Raw genomic sequence first — 23,392 nt, forward strand, 5'->3', positions numbered from 1 at the left:
ATTTGGTGCCTGAACATAATGCAAATTGGAAATAAAATGTAACTGCAGTTGTATTTCACGTCAAAGATTTCCTGGTGCTTCCAGACCAGGGGCTTTACGTGGGTTCAGACTTTTTAGTGTACAATGGCAAAAGGCCTTGAAGTGTGGACTTTGCCTCATGAGTCTTTCTGGCACCATACCTGAGCTTTAGTGCACTCTCGCCACCAGCACCCCTGCAAAAATAAACACACCTAGAGAATCCTCCAGTCTATTACAACACTCAGTGGTGGGCAACCTTCTGCACTGCGTGACCAGGTTTCACACAGCCTGTAGAGCATCTAGTTGCTAGTTCTCCATTCGCAGTTAAGTTAGTCTTGCTGACCATCCCTGGGAACAGCCCACTGAGTACAGAGTCCTGTTTTACGGAGAAGGTAGGAACCTAGATTGCTGCAAGAAAACCTTGTCAGGAGAGTTTAATGGTTGTGAATCAGTCATAAGGAAGTGTGCCATGACTTACTGGGTAGTGCGTTGGAAATCAAGCCCCATTATTTCAGTTGGTACAAATGTGAAAATCTTCACTGCAGCTAGTCGAAGCTCCCATTTACCTGATGGATGAATTCCAGTTAACAAAGCACTCACAAGGTTCTGTGCTTAACTGGAAGCCAGCTATTTATTGCAAACAAATTTTGTTTTTAGCTGATGCCAATGGAGAGACAAATCATGAACCTATTAATCTCTATTACTTAAACCTATCCTTTTATTAAAAGAAAGAACCTACACACATGCAAACAGATTCAGAGACAAGAGTAGACGAATGTGTTATGGTGGGGAAGGAGCAGAAAAGATCAGTGAAGCACTTCTGGCACCAGTCTAGGTTACAACCCTTGATGTTATCCTTCAGTTCCCTTTCGATTCCTTTTGCCTTTTGAGGAAGATGTAAAAGCGTGGAACGATGGATTCTGAATCCAATCTTTTGCTGGTTGATGGTTCACTTTTTCAGTCTATCTGAAAGTGTTTTCCCCCATTTCTTTTCCATAAGGGAATTTATAGAGAGAGAGAGCATAGCTAGCTGCCTGGAATGTTATTTTACTTCTCCATTCACAGAAGGGGAAGTGAGAGAAAGAGAGATGTTTTCACTTGTCAGACTGGGTATTTCTGATGTAGCCACTTGCCCAGCAACCAGTTAATAAGTTGTTGCTATGCTGAGCACTCCTGGTCCTCAGTGAAAAATCAATCTAAAATCTGACTGGCATAAGTGTCCTGAACACACTGACAGAGCCAAGGTGTCTAGCTGCCTTTCTGCTGTTTGAATAAAGAAACATTCTATATGCACTGCACAATGAGTTCTGTTAACTTTTTTTTTAAGAAATGCATCTTCCACAGTCTGCTATTTTTTTTAAAACCTGTATCCTTTCCTATTTTTAAGTCCACAGTCTAAAAAGTGAAAATAGCCTTTGAAGTATCATTATATGCCAATGTTGAAAGAGGCAGGTCTTCATCAGCTTGTAGATGAGAATGCTAAACACGGCATCCTGAAACTCTTAACATATTGTGGAGCAAGATTGATTCCCCACAGCTGACATTGTTGTTAAATGCATTAGTGGTGCCTATCTCCAAAGTTCCACCTATGTGCCATTAATGACGTTTTAAAATAAATCTAGCAATCTGGTTAACATCTTCTTTTATTCACCCAGAACCTTCAAGATAGCACAGCTTCAGTGGGGCTAAGACTGATCCAGCATCCTACCACTTCTTTCCACTGCTCTACAATTCTTCATGTTGAACAGATGCATCTGCTGGATTAGTTGCAAATATTAACGGGTAGGGATGCTTTAATTTTCCGTGTGCAAGTATTTGTCTGTAATTTGCAAGTGAAAATCGTTCTCTCGATTGCTGCGCCCTGGACCAAAAAGGATTTGTTTCCTGCTCAAGTCAATTTCCATAATGTACAGTGCAAAAGAAATCAAATCTGAATGAACTGTGCTCTGCTCATATTGAACCAGTTACTGTGCAAGACTGGGACTAATCATCTAATAAGAAAATATTTTTTTCCAATTTGCTTTCTTCCAAAATCCAAGATACTACTGTTGTTGAGTGATGTCTAAATAGAGAAGTGGTTTCACGAAACTGTAGGTTTGTTGTGACTGATACAGTTGTGAATAATGAGATTTTAACTTGTGTGAATTAAATTGTAGTGAATATCTTGAGTTTCTTAATTGGATAAAGGCAGGTTGAATGGGGAAAGCAGCTTCTCAAATGTTATGATGTTTTATTATGAGTTTTGAAGTATTGAGCCTTAATGTCGATTGATAGAGTAGTTAGTTACTCAAGTCCCTTTTGGATATTTAACCTTGACATTGTACTCCATACACTAATCATATTTTTGTGTTGGAATTTTATTGATTGTGTTCAACCTAGGGCCAGAATATAGTCAAAAAAAGGTGTTACAGCACAGGAAGCCATTCAGCCCTTGGTTGCCATGTCAGCTTGCTGCAAAAGCAGGTCAGAGTTCCACAGATTTTGCAATAGTTTAGAGCCTGATAAATGATAGCAATACAGGCTACTGAGTTTTATTTGTCAGGTTGTTCAGGCTTAGTCGTCTTCAAAATGAGAAGTGAATCTTGAAAGATTAGAAAAACAATCTTCTACTTTCTTCTGCCCCATTCCTTGGACTTTGTGTAACCTGGATCCAGTAAATACATTAAACTGTATCAAAATTCTTGATTCAACAAAATTCACTTCTTTGTCCCTTTTAACTATTGTTCCAAAGGATATTATGCTCAGTAATTTCATTTCAGTTTAGAAGCTGACGGAATTTCTCTTTAATATTGAAGTAATGGAAGTATACCACTTGTAACAAAGTTACAATGATGATGGTGTGCTGCAGATCATTTGAAATGCAAATTACTCTGTTTTATGAACATGCATGGCTGAGAGACTGCAGGTTCTACCTATGACATTATTTGCCAGGTATATTTCCTGCTCATGCTGCTTGCCAATGACGTACTTCTGAAAGATTTACAGGTTGAAACTCAACATGTTTGACCATATGAAGTGGGTGTCAACCCAGGAACTTATGATTCAGAAGCAGAGCATTACTCATTGTGCTAAAAGACCCTCAAAATAGATAACACTAACTACTTTTTAAAAAGATGCAAAGAAAAACAACTCTTGAAGGCTTTGATATAAATTTGCCCTTTTCGCCCATATCCTTGTTTTTCCTTTGAGCTTATATGACTTATTAATTGCCACTTATTTAAAAGAAAACATGAATATGTTTGAATTCGAGTCCCACCGTGTCATGAATTTGGTTTGTGGGCTGATGGGTGTTTAATGATAGTGTGGAACAGAAGAGAATTACAAGGTGTCGGCTTGACTCTCCGTAATTGAAGTAGAAAACTCTGATTCAGTATTCTGTATTAGAATTGATCACACTTCCTAAACTAAAATTTAAACATATCTGCAAGAGGTGGCAGAGTGCCATATTTTTGAGGGGTTTAAGACTGTATTCACCTGTTGAGATGACACTTGAACAAACAAGTTTTCTGTGTTGTGGCCAACATTTATCCTTTCAGCAAGCACTGCAGAAACAGGTTGATGGGGATCTTGCTGGGTGCGTGCTGTTTATTGTACTTGTCAGCAAATCCAGCAAACATATTTCAGAAATAGCTTACTAACTGTGAAGTGCTTTGTGACTTACTGATAGGAATGGGAATTCTTTGTCTTCCCTTCTCCTTCTTCCCTCCCCCCGCTCCCACCACCCCCCTCAATTCTGAAAGTAAACGATATGAGTTTAAAGGCAAGAACCTTAAAAATACATTCGAATACACCTCAAACATGCTGTTTCGAATTGATTTGTAATGGACATTTTTAAATAAACAGCAATATTACTATTGCCATGCTCAGTATTTAAATTTTAAACATTGCACTTCGTAAATACTGTTTGCCAGTTTTCTGTGCTCCCCTCCCGAAAATATTGTGTAAAGTCATTGCAATTCACAAAACTATCACTTCAGTCAACTAGCCACACCCCAGCACACCAAATGGCCATTGATTACACTAATTTGATCATCCTTCTACAAAGCTGTGTGATGGTGAGAATTTGAGTGGAGAATGTACATTTCACGTGACTCGGTACAGCAGTTATATTTCTGTTGAAATTAACAACCCATTCAATGGTATCAGCCAACACTGAACGTTCTAAAGCCCTTGGGAGTGAACCTCTGGGGAAAGGACTTTAGTATTTGAACAATGGCCACAGCCTCAATTTGAGGTGCTCCTTATGTTCCATTGTGGAGTAAGTGGGCAACTCCTCCCAGTCCCATCCTCAACTTGTTGAGGATTGTCCACATAAAATACAGAGACAGTATGTGTGCAAGGATGTGGAGTTATAGTCCCGGTTCAGTAGAAGGTTGAAATTTGGGATTTCACGACGTGGGTCATTTGCTAAGTTGCCGGTGACATTTTGATATTTGTGGTCAACAAGGAGATGGTCTGTCTTCTCAGTGACATATCAGTTTTTAAAAAGCAAGAGGTACATGAGAATTCCAGATAGGTACATGAGAATTGGCTGGCTGCCTTTTGTCGTTCTGTCCATTTCCAGAGAGGAAGCATGCAGAGTCCACTGGTGTGCAGGAGGCCTTCTGTTACTGATGGACATCATTGTCTTATCTCTACCTACAACAACATTCCAATTTAAATTTTGAAATTATATTAGAATTTTTTGTTTTCAGTGCCCACAAAATGTCTGTTTCTTTTTGATTTGGTTTAATTTGTTTAATGTAATTCTTCTTGATCAGAGCATTGAGCATAGGAGTTGGGACCTCATGTTGAGGGTGTACAGGATATTGGTGAGGCCACTTGTGGACTACTGCATACAGTTCTGATCACCCTGCTATAGGAAGGATATTATTAAATTGGAAATGGTGCAGAAAGGATTTACAAGGATGTTGCCAGGACTGGAGATTGAGTTATAGGGAGATGCTGGGGTGAGGTGTGACCTTAGAGGTTTATAAAATCATGATGGGCATGGATAGGTGAATAGCCAAGGTCTTTTCCCTAGGGTAGGGGAATTCAGAAACTAGTGGGCATAGGTTTAAGGTGAGAGGAGAAAGATCTAAAAGGGACTCGAGGAGCAACTTTTTCAGACAGAGGGTGGTGTGTTTATGGAATGAACTGCCAGAGGAAGTGGTAGATGCAGGTACAGTTACAACATTTAAAAGACATTTAGACAGCTACATGATTATGAATGGTTTAGAGCGACATGGGCCAAACACAGGCAAATGGGATTAGTTTAGTTTGGGAAAACCTGGTCAGCATGGACAAGTTGGACCGAAGGGTCTGTTTCTGTGCTGTATTACTCTATGACACTGTAATTCTTCAAATCCTGTGTTAGTTGAAGTACTTTGTTAGTTCTTTGAGGGCGATTGTTTTCCTTGCAAGTGTCAGGATGTTCAGTGTATGCCAGCTTAGAAACTCACTTGAGCTGTAATGGTCTTAGCTTTCCAGAAATAATCCTCTTGACTTCCTGAAGGTGGATATTGAGGCTCTTGAACCAGAGTTGAACAACAGCACTGGTCTGTTGAATAGACCAGGGTGAGTGAGGTGCAAGTACAATCTTGCTATCAATCAACCAGAAAAATAGAGCACAAGTTCCTGGTTTGTAATGGAGGGGTGGCACAAATTTTTTCTCCCTTTTCCACCTTTGTCAAGTGGGCTATGACTAACTGTTCCAACGTGCAAGGTTTTGATACTACACTGACATAAAATTGTCTTTATGATCACCTTTGAATGTTTGGTATAACTGGTCACTGAGATTCTGAAAACTTTTGTACACCTTTTAAGAAAAAATTCAGTGGAGTGGTGAAAGTCCCATTGCATTAATCTGGAATAAAACAAAAGGCATCACGACCTGAAACGTTAGCCATGTTTTCCCTCCATTGACGTGGCCTGATGTTAGGGTTTTCAGCATTTTATTTATTATTTAGGACCTTGAACGTTCCCAGTATTTTGCTTTTGCCTTGATGTGGAAGTTGGATTTCCATTCCAGTTGCTTAATTTTATAATCATGTTGTGTATCACCAGTGCTGAGGATCTGGATGACAGTAACTCAAAAGTTTGCTCCTCATTGTGAGTATTCATCATAAAAGTTAATGTATCTTTTCACTTTCAATCTGTTTTACATTTCAGTTAATTTCTTAGTCTTTCATTGAATTTTGACTGACGATTTTTGCCCTAAAATTTATTGACAATGTACAATGTCAAAGTCGATGAACATTAAATATAGCTATAATTTAGGACTCATGTTTTAGGAGCTCAATCAGGTTTTTTGTAGTTTCTGAATATTTGGAATGCTGTGCGTTCCAAATGCAATGTGCCCAAGGGCATTTCATGATGGTTAGTGACTACTTTACATAGCCTATTTGAACTGTGACACAATCTTCTGTTTGACTTGGATGTGACATAAATTATCCTTCAAAACGTGTTTTTTTCCACTTGTGCTTTAGGAATGTTGTAATTGGTTGAGTTGCTGAAACTGCTTTCTGCAGAATTCATGAGTCCTATTTGGTTGGGTTTTTGACAGGTGGCGTATAAGCTGAGTTGAACAATTTGATTGAGAATCTTTACGGCTTTTAACGTAGGATAAATGCTTATTGTGATTCCATCCTGTGCTCAATATTTTAACTTCCTATCCATGCCCAGTCATAGAAAATTCACCCTGTAGCATTACATAATACAATGGGAAACTATGTTAAGAATGACTGAAGACAGTTTAGGGATGTGGACAGATTCCTTTGGCAATTGAATCAGGACTATAACTCCACATCCTTGCACACATACTGTCTCTGTATTTTACTTGTTTAACTTGCATTGAGCTGAAGTAAAATATTAACATGCAATGGTTCTTTTAAATGTTATCTGGAATTTAGCGAAGTTTCAGTACATGAATAACTGAACCTGATTTTTTGGTGGATTGCTGCAATTTTTTTGAGACTGCTGGTTCAAGTTTGAAAGTTATGTAAGTTGAAGCTGAAACTTTTTGAACAGAAATTTTTAAGCATAGAATGGTGAGTGGCATATTTCAGCATTGATGATGTTGAGATTTTGTCACCTCTGGCAATCTCTGTGCTGCTGCTGCCACCTTTTTGCCAATTCCCTTCACTTGGCCTAAATGATATCTGGCTGCATTGTTTGGAAGCATGTTCAAATCTGAGTATTATGTATGATGTGAAAACAATTGGAAGTAATTCGTATATGGTGAAATGTGAATGGCACTCCCATGTTTTCTCCACTCAGTTCCTCACTTTGTTCCTCCCATCAGCCTGAACAAGTGAAGTATTTATCTGGTGAAGAGAAGAATTCGGCATGTTGATTGAAGTACAGGACATTGGTGAGGCCTCATCTGGAATGCTGTGTCCAGTTCTGGTCGCCCTGTTATAGAAGGATATTATTAAACTGGAGAGGGTTCAGAAGAGATTTACCAGGATGTTAGCAGGTATGGAAGGTTTGAGTTGTAAGGAGTGGCTGGATAGGGTGAGACTTGTTTCACTGGAACATAGGACGTTGAGAGGTGATTACAGGTTTATAAAATAATGAGGGGAATAGATCGAGTTAATGGTGGTTGTCATTTCCTAGGATGGGGGATCTCAAGACTAGGAGGCACATTTTTAAGGTGAGAGGAGAGAGATTTAAAAAAGGTATGGGGTCAATTTTTTTTATACAGGGTGGTTTGCGTGTGGAATGACTTCCTGAGGAAGTGGTGGATATGGTACAATTACAACATTTAAAAGACATTTTAGGTAAGTACGTAAATAGGAAAGATTTGGAAGAAAAGGGCCGGGAGCAGTCAGTCCTGACTTAGTTTGGGATTATGTTGGGCATGGACTGGTTGGACCGAAGACTCTGTTTCCATGCTGTTATGTCTCAATGATGACTCCACCAGTGCTGCTTTTGCAACTAGACTGCTGGACAGTTTCATTCTTGGGGTATCTCTAAGCTTGTGTTTAGCACTTTGCTATAGTAGTATAACCAAAGTAAGGAACATCAAACTTTCAACCTTACACAAAGCTCTTAAATACATAAACAGCACTTTGTAGTAAGCAATGCCCGAATGTTCTGAAATATCTTTGATTACTTTAAAGCAGACTGCGATGCTCTGAGGGAGGAGAGGCATGGGTGCAAAAGTGAGCCTAAATTCTTGCGACTTACTGTTCATTGTCTTCTGTCAAAATTGTGTTTGTGTTTGTATTTGTATTTGTAGGTGAGCTATGAAGTTATATGTACCACTGTTGCAGGTTCAATTTGAAGGGACTATGCAGAGAAAGTACAAGTCTTCGCAATGTGGGAGTTTAGGAACATAGGACTTGAGCAGGAGTCAGCCATTTGGCTCTTTGAGCCTTCTTCAACATTCAATAAGATCATAACCTCATTTTGCTATCTACTCCTGAAACCATTTGACTCCCTGCCTCTGAAAATTCTAAGTTGGCCTTGAATGCATTCAATGACCCCATTTCAACTGGATTCTGGGCTAGAGAATTCCACATACTTGCAACCATTTGAGGGAAAAGAAATTTTCCCCTCTATTTTGAAAGAGTGATCTCATATTATTGGTCTCCTCCAAATAAGAAAACATCATCCCTGTATCCATGCAATAAGTTCTCTCAGGATCTTGAATGTTCAATAAAATCATTTCATTCCTCTAAATTCCAATGCATATGGGGCCAACTTCTTTCTTAAGATATGGCCCTCTCTGGAATGAGTTGAGTGAATCTCCTTTGAATTGCCTTTGTCATGGTTATATCCTTTTCAGATAATGAACCAAAACCTTTGTCTGGGAAGTCAGAAGATTGGTCAGATTTAACCATATGTTGGCTTGCCAAAGCACTGTGCAGCTGCAGTAAAATGTTTCCTACTTTTGTATTTCATTCTCCTTGCAATATACAACAACATTGCATTTGTCTTCTTAATTGCTTTCTGTACCTGCATGCCAACTTTGGGTATAAGGACATCCAAGTTCCTCTGTGACACCAAGTTCTGCAAACTCTTTCCATTTAAACAGTTTGCTATTCTCTTAATGCCAAAGTGGGCAAGTTCACATTTTTCCATATTTACTTAACAGCTATTGTAGACTCTTTGCCTTCTGTTGACAATTTAAACCTATTTCCCTATCTTGGTATCGGGGACAAATATAGTTATTCCCTCATCCAGGAGTTGAGGCCTCAGAACTAACCTCTTTACGAATTTCCTTCAATGCCTCATTCGCTCTATCCACTTGGATCTCTAGTTCTAGGAGATTTATTGTATCTTCCTTGATGAAAACAGATGCAAATTAATCATTAGCTTCTCTGCCATTTCTGTATTCCCCATTAGGAGGACTCGTGACTCTTCAATGTAATGGACCCACATTTGGGGCAAAATGTTTTCTTTTTACTATTGATCCTGTTATTCCTATTGAACCTTTACAGTCTCTTTCAGCTTCTTGTTGCTAGAGTGTGTTCATATCTTTAACCTCCCTTTCCTGATCTGTTTCTTGGTCCTCCTTTGCTGTATTCTTAAAAAAAAAACTCCATTATCAGATTTCCCACAATTTCTGGCAACTTTGTAGGCATTTTCAGGATTGTACAAGATTGAAAGAATTTCCCTTGTCAGCCGCAGTTAACTGACTTTTTGAGATTTTGCACCCTGAAAAGTTGCTGTAAGCCATGTAATAGTTTTTCAAAGACTATCCATTGTCTGTGTACAGTACTACCCTTTAATGTATTTTCCTAGTCCACTTCTTCCAATTTGTGACTTACGGCATTATAATTTCCCTTATTCAAATATAACACCCTTGCTTAAGGTTGAGCTACTCACTGTCAAAAGTAATGTAATATCTATCACATTGTGATGACTTGCTCCTAAAGGTTTTTTCACAGCAACAGCGTTAATTAACCCTTGATCATTAGGTAATACTTGTCCGAAATAGCCTTTTTTTAGCTCCTGAATATACACTCATTACTTTTATATTTAACAATAGACCCATACTTTGCACTTTCAAACTGGAGTGTGACATTATACGTTATGACTGTCACCAAGAGGCTTTTTTGCAATAAGGTTCTTGATTTAATTCTGTCTGATTGCACTTTCGGGTCTGGAATAGCCTGCTCCCTGGCTAGCGTGAAAACATACTGTACAAAGAACTTGTACAGAATAAACTCCACAAATCATTTTCCAGGCTGATTTGCCCAAACCCAATCCCAGACTGAAGTTGCCCATGATTATCACAGTGCTTTTATTTTTTAACTTATCCTGTTTATTTCTTTCTTTATATTCCATTCTACACTTAAGAACAATATCTGTTGCACAAGTCTCTGCTCAGAGCCGCAGTGACGGGTTTCCCAGCAATGTGCTTTCTCTGTTTTACTTTACCTAGACTAGATACAGCGTATAAATTTAAGTGTCAAAATGCACATCAGTATGTTACAGGAAATGCCCAACCTCTCTAACAATTGCAATTTTAGAAGTTGCAAGTAATTCGTTAGTAATTGTGGTGCCACATCAACTAAGAAATATAATGACTGTAATTAACTGGAATGTATCTAGTTTAATGTAGAAATTTGTCAAGCATTCTCCCAGTCATCTCAAATATTTTAAAGTGTGTTTCGGAGACTGCCTGTTGTACCAACTTTTCTTGAAATATATGTCAAGGCATGAAATGTTTATTAAGGTCTGTTTGTGGGAGCAAAGCTGTTATGCAAATATTTGGTGTTCAACATAATTGGAAAGCGTGCTTCAAAAATTGACGTGGAGGTCAAGTTCTTATCTAGCCTAAATATAGAGGCTTTGCCATTTTACAAGTGAAGAAATTAACAGAACAACTGATGTTTCTAATAATGAGCACAAGGGCATTTGTTAAATTTAATTAATTTTGTGACAGAGGCCCGGATGTGATCTTTAGCATTCAATGTATGTAGAACTGCGTAACAGTTAAAATTGTAAACATGCAAGTAAATGAAGAATGCATTTTTGTATTGAGTAACAGTTGATTCGAATGCTACAAGTTAAGATGTGCCAAAATTGTTTGCAGAATTGGTCTGCCTGTTGAAGCTTTAATATAGTGGTGGTTTTCAAAGTTCTGTGGGTGAGGGAGACTCCCCCTTAGATATTATCTCATGTTTATCCCAAATTAAAGGATTGTCCTCATTTCACATAATACTAAATATGCAGGAATGTGAGTGCAAAGATATTTTAAATTTAATTTTATTATAAATGTATTAATAGTTTTAATTTAAAACTCTCAAATTAAAATTATGCCTTTTACTTCTGTCTTGAACAGTCAGTTGCCAAAAAGCAGTGTCGGTTATTTTTGAGATAGAGGTCTTGCCTTTGTGATTTCAGAAATATTTGGTTACATGTTTTCCATGCTGTTGGATCTGCAGAATTCCTCTGGACCAAGGCAGCCATTATCTAAGCATTTCTCTTTCCTCTTGACTCCTTGACAAACTGTTCAGTTGTAGTGCATCAGCCCAGCACTTCCTATCTGTGTTGGAACTATTGCATCTGATGCTGATCAGTCAGAAATCTTCCCATTTACAGCAGTACTTAGAAGTGTCTGACTTGTGATGCAGTAGCCAAATTCAGAGACCTGTGAAGAGCTTCATTGCAGAAGCCATGCTCCCTTTTGCAGTGCAAACTACTGTAATAGATACTCCAGCAGGTACAAGCCTAGCCTGCCCAACCTTTCCTCAGAAGAAAACCCATTCATCCCTACTGTCAGCCTAGTTAACCTTCTTGGAGCTGCCTGTGACATATTTGCATCCTTCCTTAAATCAGGTGATGAGTAATGTGCACAATACTTCAGATGTGGTCTTATCAGTGCCTTGTATAGCTGAAGCAGTTGATTTAGCTTGTTGACTCACTGACTGGCTTGTGATGCAGAATGATGCCAACAACTGAAGTCCAATTCCCACTGACCTGAGGTTACTACAAGGGATTCTCCTCCTCTTCGATGTCTCCACTCGCCTGAGGTGTAGTGACCCATTGCTTAGATCACCACTTGTTGCCTTTCTAATGTGAGCGGTGCCGTATGGGTTTGGTAAGACTATGGGAACTTTACTGTACACCTGAAGCATAAGCATGTGTTTAAGGCTTTTTAAAAATTATTTGGGATATAAAAGGATAGAGGAAATGGTTCTTGGAGAATTTTGAGAAACTTGACATCAGGAATGTTCAAGTGTTCAAGCAGTGTTCACATAACAACTAGTAAATAGTAAGAACTGCCGATGCTGGAGTCTGAGATAATACAGCAGGCCAGGCAGCATCAGAGGAGCAGGAAAGCTGACATTTCAGATTGGGACCCTTCTTCAGAAAAGCTGAACTATTTCTGAAGAAGGGTCCTGACCTGAAAGGTCAGCTTCACATAACTAGTAAATTGTTCATTGCTTGCCCATCGTCAGTTGATATACAAGATACAGCTTAATAGGGAGGGAAACTTGACAAACTGACTACATCAAGCCAAGTTACTGAAGCTTGCAACTAAATTATAGCTGTTGCCATTGCATCGATAACAGGAAATGTTGACGTAAAACCGTGAGCAAAATGTCGAACAGGAAACTGGGTTTGAAAAGAGTAAGTATGTACCAAATGAAAGAATCTATTTGAACAATCTATAACCTTAGTTCCCGTGTGCTTGTTTCTGAACCTCTGAGTAGCAACAGTGTTTGTGTTTGTATATATCTCATCCTATCTAAATAATGTAGGTTTTACAGACAATGGCTAAGGAACAGGCATTGACCAGGAGGCAGAAGGTGAGATTGAGGGAAGCATGACATGGTGAGAAAATAAAGTCTTTGGGATGCTTTGGAGAGCAAGCAGGGATGAGCCAATGGATTAAAAAAGAAATTGAAAGAAAGGATGAGGGAGTTTAGGAGGACTGGAAGAAGTGGCTGTGTCGGAACGAAGAAGGAATGCCTAATCAGCTGGACCCAATATGAAATAAGGTCCTGCTTGCAGTTTGCTGAGAGAGTTTGGAGAGGGGGATCGTTTGGGACTGGAGTAATTCTGAATTCATTGGGAGGGTCAATTTTGTAAAATCAGTGATGGCAAATGGCAGATTTTGTCAGTGTGGTAAAACTTCTGCTAAAGCCCAATTCAGTCAACACTGAAGGGTTAACACAGTAATGTTGTGTTCAAACATTTTTAATTTCAGCCTTTATATAGGCAGCCCTATTCCTAAGAGTACAGTGAAAAACTGATTCAAAGCTTGTTTTAAAATATTCAAGAATAAGTGGAATTTTCCAACATTTTGATTAAAACAATTTGAGTAAGAAATTACGAATTTGGGTGCTTCAAAATAATTAAAACATCAGATTTTGAGGAGTACTGGCCAAATATATATATTGTCTATGGTGTCAAAGAATATTTGGTAATGCATGGTTTCATGCAAATAAAGTAAGTCTGGTTACCATTTCAGTTGCCAACTGACTGGTAACAAGAAAATGAAAAGCAGTCAGGATTTTAGTTTCAGTTGGGGGTACTGGTTGATTGTAATACTGTGGATATTTGGATTGTGTAGCTGGTTTCATAGTTGTAAGAGCAATTTGGTATCTGTGTATGAAGACAGTACTCACGATGTAGGCAATTATATAATGAGGAAATATGCTGAATCTGATGGGTTGACAGTTTCTCGAAAGAAACTGCTGTTGATTATTTTCAATTTATGCAAACTGTAACATTGTCAATCGATATATTGTATGGCCCATTAGTGCTGTATTTTGTTTGGTATTCCATTGAATTGAAAAACAATATGACAGTGGTATAATCTGCAAAGAGGTAGTCATTTTTAACAGGAATTTAGCCAAAGGCATAGAAACAGTGTTATACTTACGGATTGAAATTGCAGGTTTTGATGTCCTTATGCAGTTGGAAGTTTTCCTCCTACATTGAGTTTTGCTTTGGTCGTGGCAGCATGGTAATGATTTCGAAGTTCACTAACATAGTTGACTAGTCAGAAGTCACCCGAAGGGACTATGCTCCAAAACTTGTGATTTCAAATAAACCTGTTGGACTATAACCTGCTGTCGTTTGACTTCTGACTTTGTCCACCCCAGTCCAACACTGTTGCCTCCACATCATGGTCTACTAGGCCATAGAGTTGTAGGATTTAGTTTTTTTTGCCATCCTCCCTGAACCCATATGCTCATTTACCTATTTGATTTCAAGTATGTTGCAGCAGTGAGTAGACCCCTTCTTAGGATGTAACTTAGCAGTTACAGTAGAATCCAGAAATCAAGTGCTCGGTCTCCAATTTGGCTGTGAAGGGCTGTATAACATTGTAGAGAAAAAAAACACAATACAAGTGTGGGTGGGCTTTCCTTTATTGCATATCAAATTAGTTGTATAGCCATACGGATTTTTGCTTTCTCCCTTTGTTTTATAAAAAGCCACTTGCTGGTACGATCCTAGTTATTGAGTCAAATGGGTATTACTATCTTTATAGCCTCAAACCTTAGATAATCTAACTATGGAAGGGAACTAAATGATCAAGCATTTCATCCCCCCTCAAAAATGCTGAATTGACGAGTCCTTTATACATCTTGACTATTTCAAAAACGTTTTGTGTGGTCATCAGTTACAGCTTTTACAAGTAATCTCTGAGATCCTTGTTCTTTGTCCCAGACATAGACAATCGTACAGGTCCAGCAAATGCACTTTAATCTGCACTTTGTTAGCATGCCTGACCAGCAAATATGTGTATGTATATAACATTTTCAGAAGCACAGGCATCTGAGACTGTTAACAGAAGTATAGTTATCTTGGTACCTGGCTTTTTAATATTTTGACTCTTAAAATTGAGTTATCAGAATATTTACTCTGAAAGTGTTGAGAACTCTATTATCTTTCCAAGTTAAAGATGCAGTCAATGTTTGTGACTTGAGATTTTTTTTTGAAACAAATGCTTCCAAATGGTTTGATTTGGCACATTTGGATGGATGTGTGTGTTTGGCAACCAAGAAGTTTTTATGACAACATTCTTGAACTATCACTTTTTACATTAAGGGTGGGTTAACACGTAGAGGGATAATTTGTGATTATTGTTTGTCAGATAGCCAGAATTACTACAGGGAATTCATAATTTAGAAATAAAAAGAGGCTTGTTTTTTAGAAACCAAGATGGGGAAGTTTTTGGACAATGGCTTCATTTTCTGAATGTCATTTGAATTCCAGTTCTTTAATGATGTTATATTGGGCAATGTAGCTATTCCCCAAAGGAATCCGCCCATAAGACAGCTTGAAGTGACAAAGTTAGCAGTTTGTGTATTGAGAAGGTGGTACCGAAAGGAATGAATAAACAGAGAACTTCTCTCATCTTTATTTAGTAATAGTAAATTTTTCCAATCTATCCATGAAACTTTAACTGGAACCATTTTCAGAACTCCTCTTCACATTCTCTAAAGCCTTAACATCTTTGGGGTGTGGGGTCCATAATTGGACATACTGGTTTGCCCTGAACTCAATATTGTTTATTAAGTCCAGGATTCCATTTGCTTTTCCAACACGATTTCAACTTGCCTTGCCTCTTTCAACAATTTGTGAACATATACCAGCAAGTCTCTATGTCCTTGCACACACCTCAAATTGTGCCCTTTTATAATTGCCCTCATCACCTTCCTGCCAAAATGTATCATTTCACACTTCTCTGCATTAAATTTAATCTCCCACAAGTATGCCCTTTCTACTGGTGCCTGTCCCCTTGAAGTCTATCACTATGCTGCACTCGACAATATTACAAAGTTTTGTATTATCTGCAGATTTTAGAATTGTGCTGGGTACACCCAACTCCAGGCCATGAATATAATTCAAGCAGCACTTCTAGCACTGATCCCTGCACAGCTCTGCCGTAAATCTTATTTCAGTTTGTGCAACAGCTCTTCATCACTAACGTTAATAATCAGTCAGCCAACTTCATATTCTTCTGCCATTTTTCCTTTTATGCCTTCACCTTCATAACTGTTCAGTTTGCGTTCAGATTTTCATTAATAAAGTGCTTTATGCCTATTGGGTGTTCCAAAATATTTCATAACCAATAGAAGTACTTTAAAAATGTTAATCAATATGGTGATGTAAGAAAACAGGGCAGCCACATTGCGCAGTTCGAAGTCACATAACAGGAGTGAGGTGATCTGGTAATTTGATTTGGCACTCTTGGTCAAAGAATATACCCTGCTTTTTTTTTGAAAGATGTTGAGTTCCTATCTGTTAAGGCAAGTGAGACCTCAGTTTGAAGTCTTATTTAAAAGATAGCATCTCTAACTGTGGAGTTCTGCTGTGTGCAACTTGTTTCAGCCCAAGCCATGTTCAGTCTGCACCCACATTTGCATTTGTACCTCCTATGGCTCAGCAACATTTCATTTAGAAATCTCAAGTCTGATGCTAGTTTAGCCATCCCTCCATGCATATTTCCTGAGAAGTTTGTGTTCTTCTGAGTCTGACTTCTTGAGCATCCTAATTTCATTTGCCCCTTCAATTAATGACCATGCATTGAAGTTCATTGGTGCTTACCACTACAATGCGCTCCCTAAACTTTTTCATTACCCCCTTTCATGTGGTCATGAAAGCCACCACCTTTTAACTTGAACTGGTATCTTATTGTCTTGGTGTCTTTGTTTAATGCAAAGTTTCGCAGGGCTTTTGACTATGTTAAGGGCACATTTATGAATACAATTTGCTATTGAAGTGCACTCTCAATACTGTATTGAAATATTAGCCAAGTTTATACACTGGTTCTAGTTCCACTTTAAAGAAATGAACTGACCAAGGTTAGAGCTTTCATAGAGGAAAGGCTGTGCCTTTGGCTGTTGTATTTTGATTTCCCAATTTTAAGATCTTCTACTTTAAAGTTGTGAGAAGAATACTCTTTGTGTACTGATTAAAATAATGAGCTTCTGAAAAGCATGAAAATTGCCATAATTTTTAAATGGTAAATGCTTGTTGCATTTTATTTCAGAATGAACAGCATGTGTAAGTTCTATGGTGCTTGGATTAGGAAGTGATTAGCTGAGTTTGAAGTGGCATGAAATTAGATTTTAATGAAAACACTTCAGGATGAATTATCATGTAAAGACTGCAAATATGTTTTTGTTTTAATTTAATGAAAAGAGATGGTGTTTTCAGTTCTTGATCAGTCCAACTTCTGTTGTGCAGCGAAGCATTCCTAAATTCCATCCATCTTAATGAAATAGATTTAAATCATTACGATTTAACATGCCAGTAGAATTCGAAACTGAATGCTTGGTGACCAAAGCGTGAAGTTTTCCAAAATTCTGTGACGGTGTGTAAATTCATAGACATAAGATCCAACTATTTTAGAGATAAAAGAAAATCATCCATCTATGTAAACTTGCAAAGATACAGACATTGATTTTCCTTCTTGCATATTGGAGAGGCAGGAACCAAGATATTCGCTGCATGTATTTGATGACATTAGGGAGAGATATGATCCATTTTTAGGTTTCGTTTGGATCTTATTTAGCCTTAGCTGCTTAAGATGCTTCCAGTCTAAATTAAGGGTTCAGAAAATCCATATTTGCTTGCCACCTCCCAAAAGGAAGGTAGACTCTTCAGTGTAAAGAAAAAAAGTCTCTTGTGCAATGGACACGTCAGCATCCAGGGCATTCTGATTTTTAACTACTGCCATGTAGATGCTCGTATGAACTAATGAAAGCAAATTGGAGGGGAAACTCAGGTCTGGCACTATCTAAGGAGGGAAAACAGAGTTAACATTTCAAGTTCAGTGACCGTTAAGAATCACTATACACTTGGTTGCTGGATGTGTTTGATCCAGGCAAGAGATGTATGCTGTACCAGGGAAGTCAGTGGTAGAGTTGTTGCTCGTCCAGGAGTACAGGTAACTGTTTGTTTATGATTTGCAGTGTGTGCCAGCATTTTCTGTTTTTGAGATTGTAATGAGTTGCCCACTTTAGGTATTTTCAAAGTGATTGTGGAAGATCAGTGCATATTGGGGAAAATAATTCAAAAGGACCCTGGAAATTTGCAGTTTCTCTTTGCCCTTCTCCTGAAATAAGTCCATACCTGTCAGTGAGTAAAAACATATTTTAGATTCCAAGACCAAACCCACTCTACAAAGTACTCTTTTAGCTTTTTATAACCTAAACCCAATAGTATTTGCAAATTGTGATCAGATCTATAGGAGTACAGCCAATCACTGGCAGTCGTAATTGCAATAATAACTGGATGCTGCTTCCAAGCTGTAGGTTGCCCAGGCAACAACTGCACCTTGTCCCTCCCCTTGAACATAAGAGACCAGCAGCTACAATCTGTTTGAAGCAAATCTCTCATACTCCCCTGACAGTGAACTTTTAACCTTTATTGTGAAATCTTTTTTACCTGGATATTCAGTTTGTACTGTTCACAATAATGCTTGCTGCACGTCGGCTTGGTTTTAATTGTACTTGCTCATGTTGATGCAGCATCCATTTGGTTATAGCTTGCCCCTGAAGTCTAACCAATTTAACCCACTTCGTATAGCATCAGATTTATTATCTAAGGGTCATGTGTTCACATGTCTTATCAGGCCCTGTTTTAAAAATATCCTCATGTTGCGGAATCCAATATTGCAGTGCAGGAAGATTCAAGCTGATTTATGGTCTTATGGTGCAGTGCTAATGACCCTACCTCTGGGCCAGAGCGTCGGTTGAAGTCTCATCTGCCGCAACATATCTGGACAGATTGACCAAAAATATCTACAACTGAGGTCAATTTGGCTAAAAGTAGGGGTAAACAAGAAAATCTTGGAGTGGGAAATTTTGTTTGTTTTTAAATTTGAATCGACTGTTTTGGAGTTAGTTCAAAGATGGATATATACTAGTACGTGTTTGGAGGCAAAAGAAAGATATCATCTAAGAGGTGACTAGAGTTGAGACTGTTTGTTTGTCTAACCAAGGACTTTTACTTGATGTAAATTGAATTTTATTTTAATTTGTTTTGTTTGTGATCAAAATTGCTTTGGTAACAATAGGTGTATCAGAATGTCCCTGCCCATACCATATGTGTTTAAAATATCCTTGGAGCAAATTTGTAAGGATGATAGCAATTTGATAGTTTCCTAATTAGCCTGTTCAGAGATATTGCACACCTCTAGAGCATGTGGGACTTGAACCTGGACTTCCAGGTCTAGAGATAGGGACACTACCACAGTGTCACAAGATCCTTTGATAGCAGGTTTTGCATTATCTATAACAGCTCTGTTCGATTGCTGATTTTTGCTGAGTGTGATCTCAAGATTAAAGAACCAAGACTGGAGTTTGGACACAGATAACCCAACTCCTTGAATGGCATAATACGTTTGAGAGCACCTATTTCTGTCCTCCTGTTTCAACACTTTCGCAGCTTTGGTATGAAATGGTTTAATGAGCATAAACCATCGATCATTATTACTGGGCTTTGTGGAAGCAGGTGTTTTCTGGATGGCTGATGAAATGGAACGAGCACTTGGAGCAAGCAGTGCATCCGATTCACATTGTAAACCTGTGTAACATCATTTCCTCCTGCTGTGTGGTTTGAAGAAATCACTAGCACGTTTTATCTAGTCTGTTTGGTCGTTTTAAGCAAATGACTTTATATGGCCATGCTGCAAATTTTTGTGGTTCACTAATGCTGACGTGCCAGTTTGTGCCTGTTCTTGCATGTACTGTTCTTAATAGATGGCAATCGTCAGTATAATTGTGGCAAATTCCTGTTCAGATTTGGTTTCTTTTTGGAATAAATTACCTGTACAGTAGCAGGAAGTTTTTGAATTTTAAAGCCATCGATCAGCCGTGTGAATCTTGAAACAACAGCGTGTGGTTGAAGTGACTTCAGTCTAATCTATTTATAAATTTTGCTGACTTGTACTTCCAAATTGGTCTGGGTTCCATTTTGGGCCTGCATTTGAGTTCTGATACTATTGCACTAGGCAAGATAAGAAATGGCATAGTTTTGACAACCTGGGAGATACTGAGGTGATTTCACAAGCACTGGTTTAAGAATGAAGGAAAATTATTGCAGGCGGTACGAATTTTGAAGCTCCCTGGTACTCAGGAAGCAGAAGAACAGAATGGTACAATTCTGTAAAAATATTTGTGAAGATTGAAGCCAGTAAGTTTTGAGGTAAAGATGATTGAAATCATGAATTTAAACTTTTCTCCTGCAATCTGCAACATGTTGACATTTTTTGCATCAGCTGACCAGAACAGAACAGCAAAAGAGTGGTCATAACTTTATTAGGAACCTGATTAATGCTGACTCTTGGCTTTTAGATGGTGAGATATTGTTAATTGTAAATACCTAGAAAATAGCAGGAATAGGCTATTCAGCCCTTTGAGCCAGCTCTGTCAATCATTATGACCATGTCTGACTATCCATCTACCCTGTGTAGTCCAGTTAGAATTTTATGGCTTTCTATGAGACGCTCCTCACAACCCCAGTGCATATAATCCTAAATAATTCAACCTCTCCCTACACCAGTCCTGCCATCCTAAGATTCAGTCTGGTAAACCTTTGCTGTACTCCCTCCATAGCAAGAACATCCTTCTTCAGATGAGACCAAAATTGCACGATATTCCAGCTGTGGTGTCACCAAGGCCCTGTATGATTACAGCAAGACATCCTGCTCCTAGACTTGAATCTTCTTACTATGAAGGCCAGCACACTGTTGGGATTATGGGGAATTGTTTGTTGAATGCGTATCAAATCAGTGTACTATGTGTGTTTAACTCTGGGTGAGCCAAGTGAAAATGCTTGAAAAACCAAGTATAATGGAGATATGGGGGGGGATGGAGGAGATGTAAGATGGAGCATTTAATATTTAGCAGCTATTTACTTCAGAGAATTGTCGGTTATTGGTTTGAGTTGTTCAGATTCCCTAACCTAATTGCTTAATATGTTTGGCAGGGCTTCCACTTTAAATATAAGGATTTAAAAATGACTGACTTCTACACTGTCCGATATAAACAAATTACAAGTTTCCCTGGACACTTCTTCAACGTTGGTGATTGAGAGGAAAATTTAAGTATATGTAGAATGAATTGTTTGACATGTTTAAAAATGGTTATGTTCTAAATTACCAACCTTGTTTTGAATTGAATTTAATCGAATATTTTCTGATGAGAATTTATTCAATAATTCCACAAGCCACTTCACAGTATTAATTTTAACATGTTTCTTCATTTATTGCTCAAACATTGTAAACAGTTTCTAAATATGGAACCTAATTTATGTATAGGAAACTGGGACAAAATCAGTTTGTCAAGATAATTTATTGTTAATTCCATTTAGTATTGACAACTGTGTCCTAATGCATTTGGGAAATGGTTTCTAATTGTTTTCATCTGCACTCACTCGCCTAACCTTTAAAATTGATGCAACATGGTTCCATGGTTCACTCAGGCAACGTATAATTGTGGATAGTTTTCATTGGGAAGAAGGTTAATTTCCTGTCCTGTAAGTCATGCAGATTGATTCCTTTTAAGAGTTTATGTAATCAAGTTTTCATGCTGCTTCTCATAATTGCTGGTTGAGGGAAGGATTCTGCAATGTACTCATTTCCTTTTATTGGAGAGTTCAATGACACCTGTACACTTCCCTCCAACAAAAATTCGCAAGATAAGCAGAGCTTTCTAGTCTTGGTCAGTTGACGTTTTCCAAACTCTTTCAGGGGTTTGTGTTTTTGATGGTGACCACCAAGAGTAATATTGACCAGATTACATTGGTTTATTCAAGAAATTTCTCACTTCTACCAGTTCACAGGACAAAGTGTAATCTTATGCACATGTGCTTATAGACCATTAGAAACTGAGTATTTGGTGCTAATTTTAAAAAAAATTCTAAATACTAATTTTTCAGTTCCTCATTGTATGTATTTTTAGTGAAAACGTGCAGCTGTATCTTCTATTACATGAATGTTGACTATTGTATTTGTACTTCAAATATATTTCAATAGCTGCTCAGCATATGAATCATACTCAGTGTTGCATGTAGCCCAAATTTATGTGTAAATCAAGTATAAATAGCTTTAACATTAGCATTTCAAATCCAAATCAGATTTAGAAGGTAAATTAACATAACGCTATAGGCTGTTGATTTGGTTTATAATCCTACAGTTTCTTATTACTTGATTCATTTACCCTTTATATTTGTAGTAAAAGATCCAGCAATCTTGTGTTTGCCATTCACTTGAAAATGAGCTATTGGGATTATTTGTTTACAATTAAGTGGCATTTCTTGTTAAACAAGGTCACTTTTACCCGTTGCCTCAATTGAAAAGGAAGTGTATGTACAAAGAGAATTTTAAATGGCAGTTGTTTGTGTGAATTCATGGGGATTTAAATTTTAAAAGAAGCAGCTTAAATTAAAAATTAATAGTCTTTGACTTTGCTCCAAATGAGGTGTTCTGTATTTGAAATAAGGCATAAATCATGAAATTAATTCTCCTAGACTTAATTTGTTTTATTTTATCATCGTGCCTGGGTACTGTAACTGAAATGACCATTTGTCATTTTATTGAATAGCGGAGGAAGCTGCAGGTACTAAGTGTCTTATTCCTGTTATTTCTTGCGTTCTTAAGGGAGAAAATGAGTGAAGTAAGCTTTTACAGAAAATCATTTATGGTATTTGTGTATTTCATATAGATTATTGTCTCTTCCTTTTTTTAAACAATGTGGTTTGCTGGACTGTTCCTTAATGCAATAAGAACCAGGGAGATTGCTCTGAGTTTGGAGTCACACATAAACCAAATTAAGTAAGGATGGCAGAGTTCATTCCCTAAAGGACATTAGTGAACCAGCTGGAATTTTATGACCAGTAAGTAATTACGTGGTCACTGTTCCTTGTACTGAATTTTTTTTTTGTTTCAGGTTTTATTTATTAGCTGTATTTAAATTTTGTTTTCTGTGGTGGGATTTGTACTCATGTCTGCGTTATTCTGTTAGCCCTTTGGCCTGTGTATTTCTGATCCAGTAACAATAGAGCTATTCAACCCATGATTAAATGAGAAGCAATGTGAAACTTTTAGTTATGCTAAGGACCGGGAAAAGTAACTAATGTGTAGTTATGTGAAGAATGAAATTCTAAAATTACATGTCTTTGAATACATTTTCATTATTGCTATATGGAGCAACTCGTCTCCTCCCCAGTCCGTGAGTCTGAAGCAGAATAATTCCTTGAATGGGACTTGAGGCTAAAACATTGTAAAAACCCATTTCAGATTTAACATAGGATTTGAATAATTAACCCATTTGGTTAACCTTACATGATGTATATATTTAAAAGAATAAAACTGATCTGTCTTTTTCCTGACCCCGAGCATAGCTGATGAAGATTTATTAAATCTGCTCTGCACCATTTCAAATGGCTCCAAAATTAGTCTACGCTGTTGGAT

At 37.9% G+C, this 23,392-nt stretch overlaps 1 protein-coding gene across 4 annotated transcripts in view; it reads left to right on the plus strand.

Moving 5' to 3' along the window:
• The window catches only part of csk (C-terminal Src kinase), a 128,801-nt gene that overhangs the window by 45,270 nt on the left and 60,139 nt on the right, over positions 1-23,392 (plus strand). For 2 of the 4 annotated variants that reach the window (XM_048617136.1, XM_048617133.1), the window contains exon 2: positions 1,674-1,800. The exons of 1 other annotated variant lie outside the window; for it this stretch is intronic. The gene's annotated coding sequence lies outside the window, so the exon portion shown is untranslated. Of the gene's footprint in view, positions 1-1,673; positions 1,801-6,063; positions 6,109-23,392 lie in introns of all 4 variants that reach the window. One more of the 4 variants, XM_048617135.1, reaches the window with a different exon arrangement.

This window comes from Rhincodon typus, chromosome 36 (assembly GCF_021869965.1).
Source record: "Rhincodon typus isolate 14 chromosome 36, sRhiTyp1.1, whole genome shotgun sequence".
NCBI lineage: Eukaryota > Metazoa > Chordata > Chondrichthyes > Orectolobiformes > Rhincodontidae > Rhincodon > Rhincodon typus.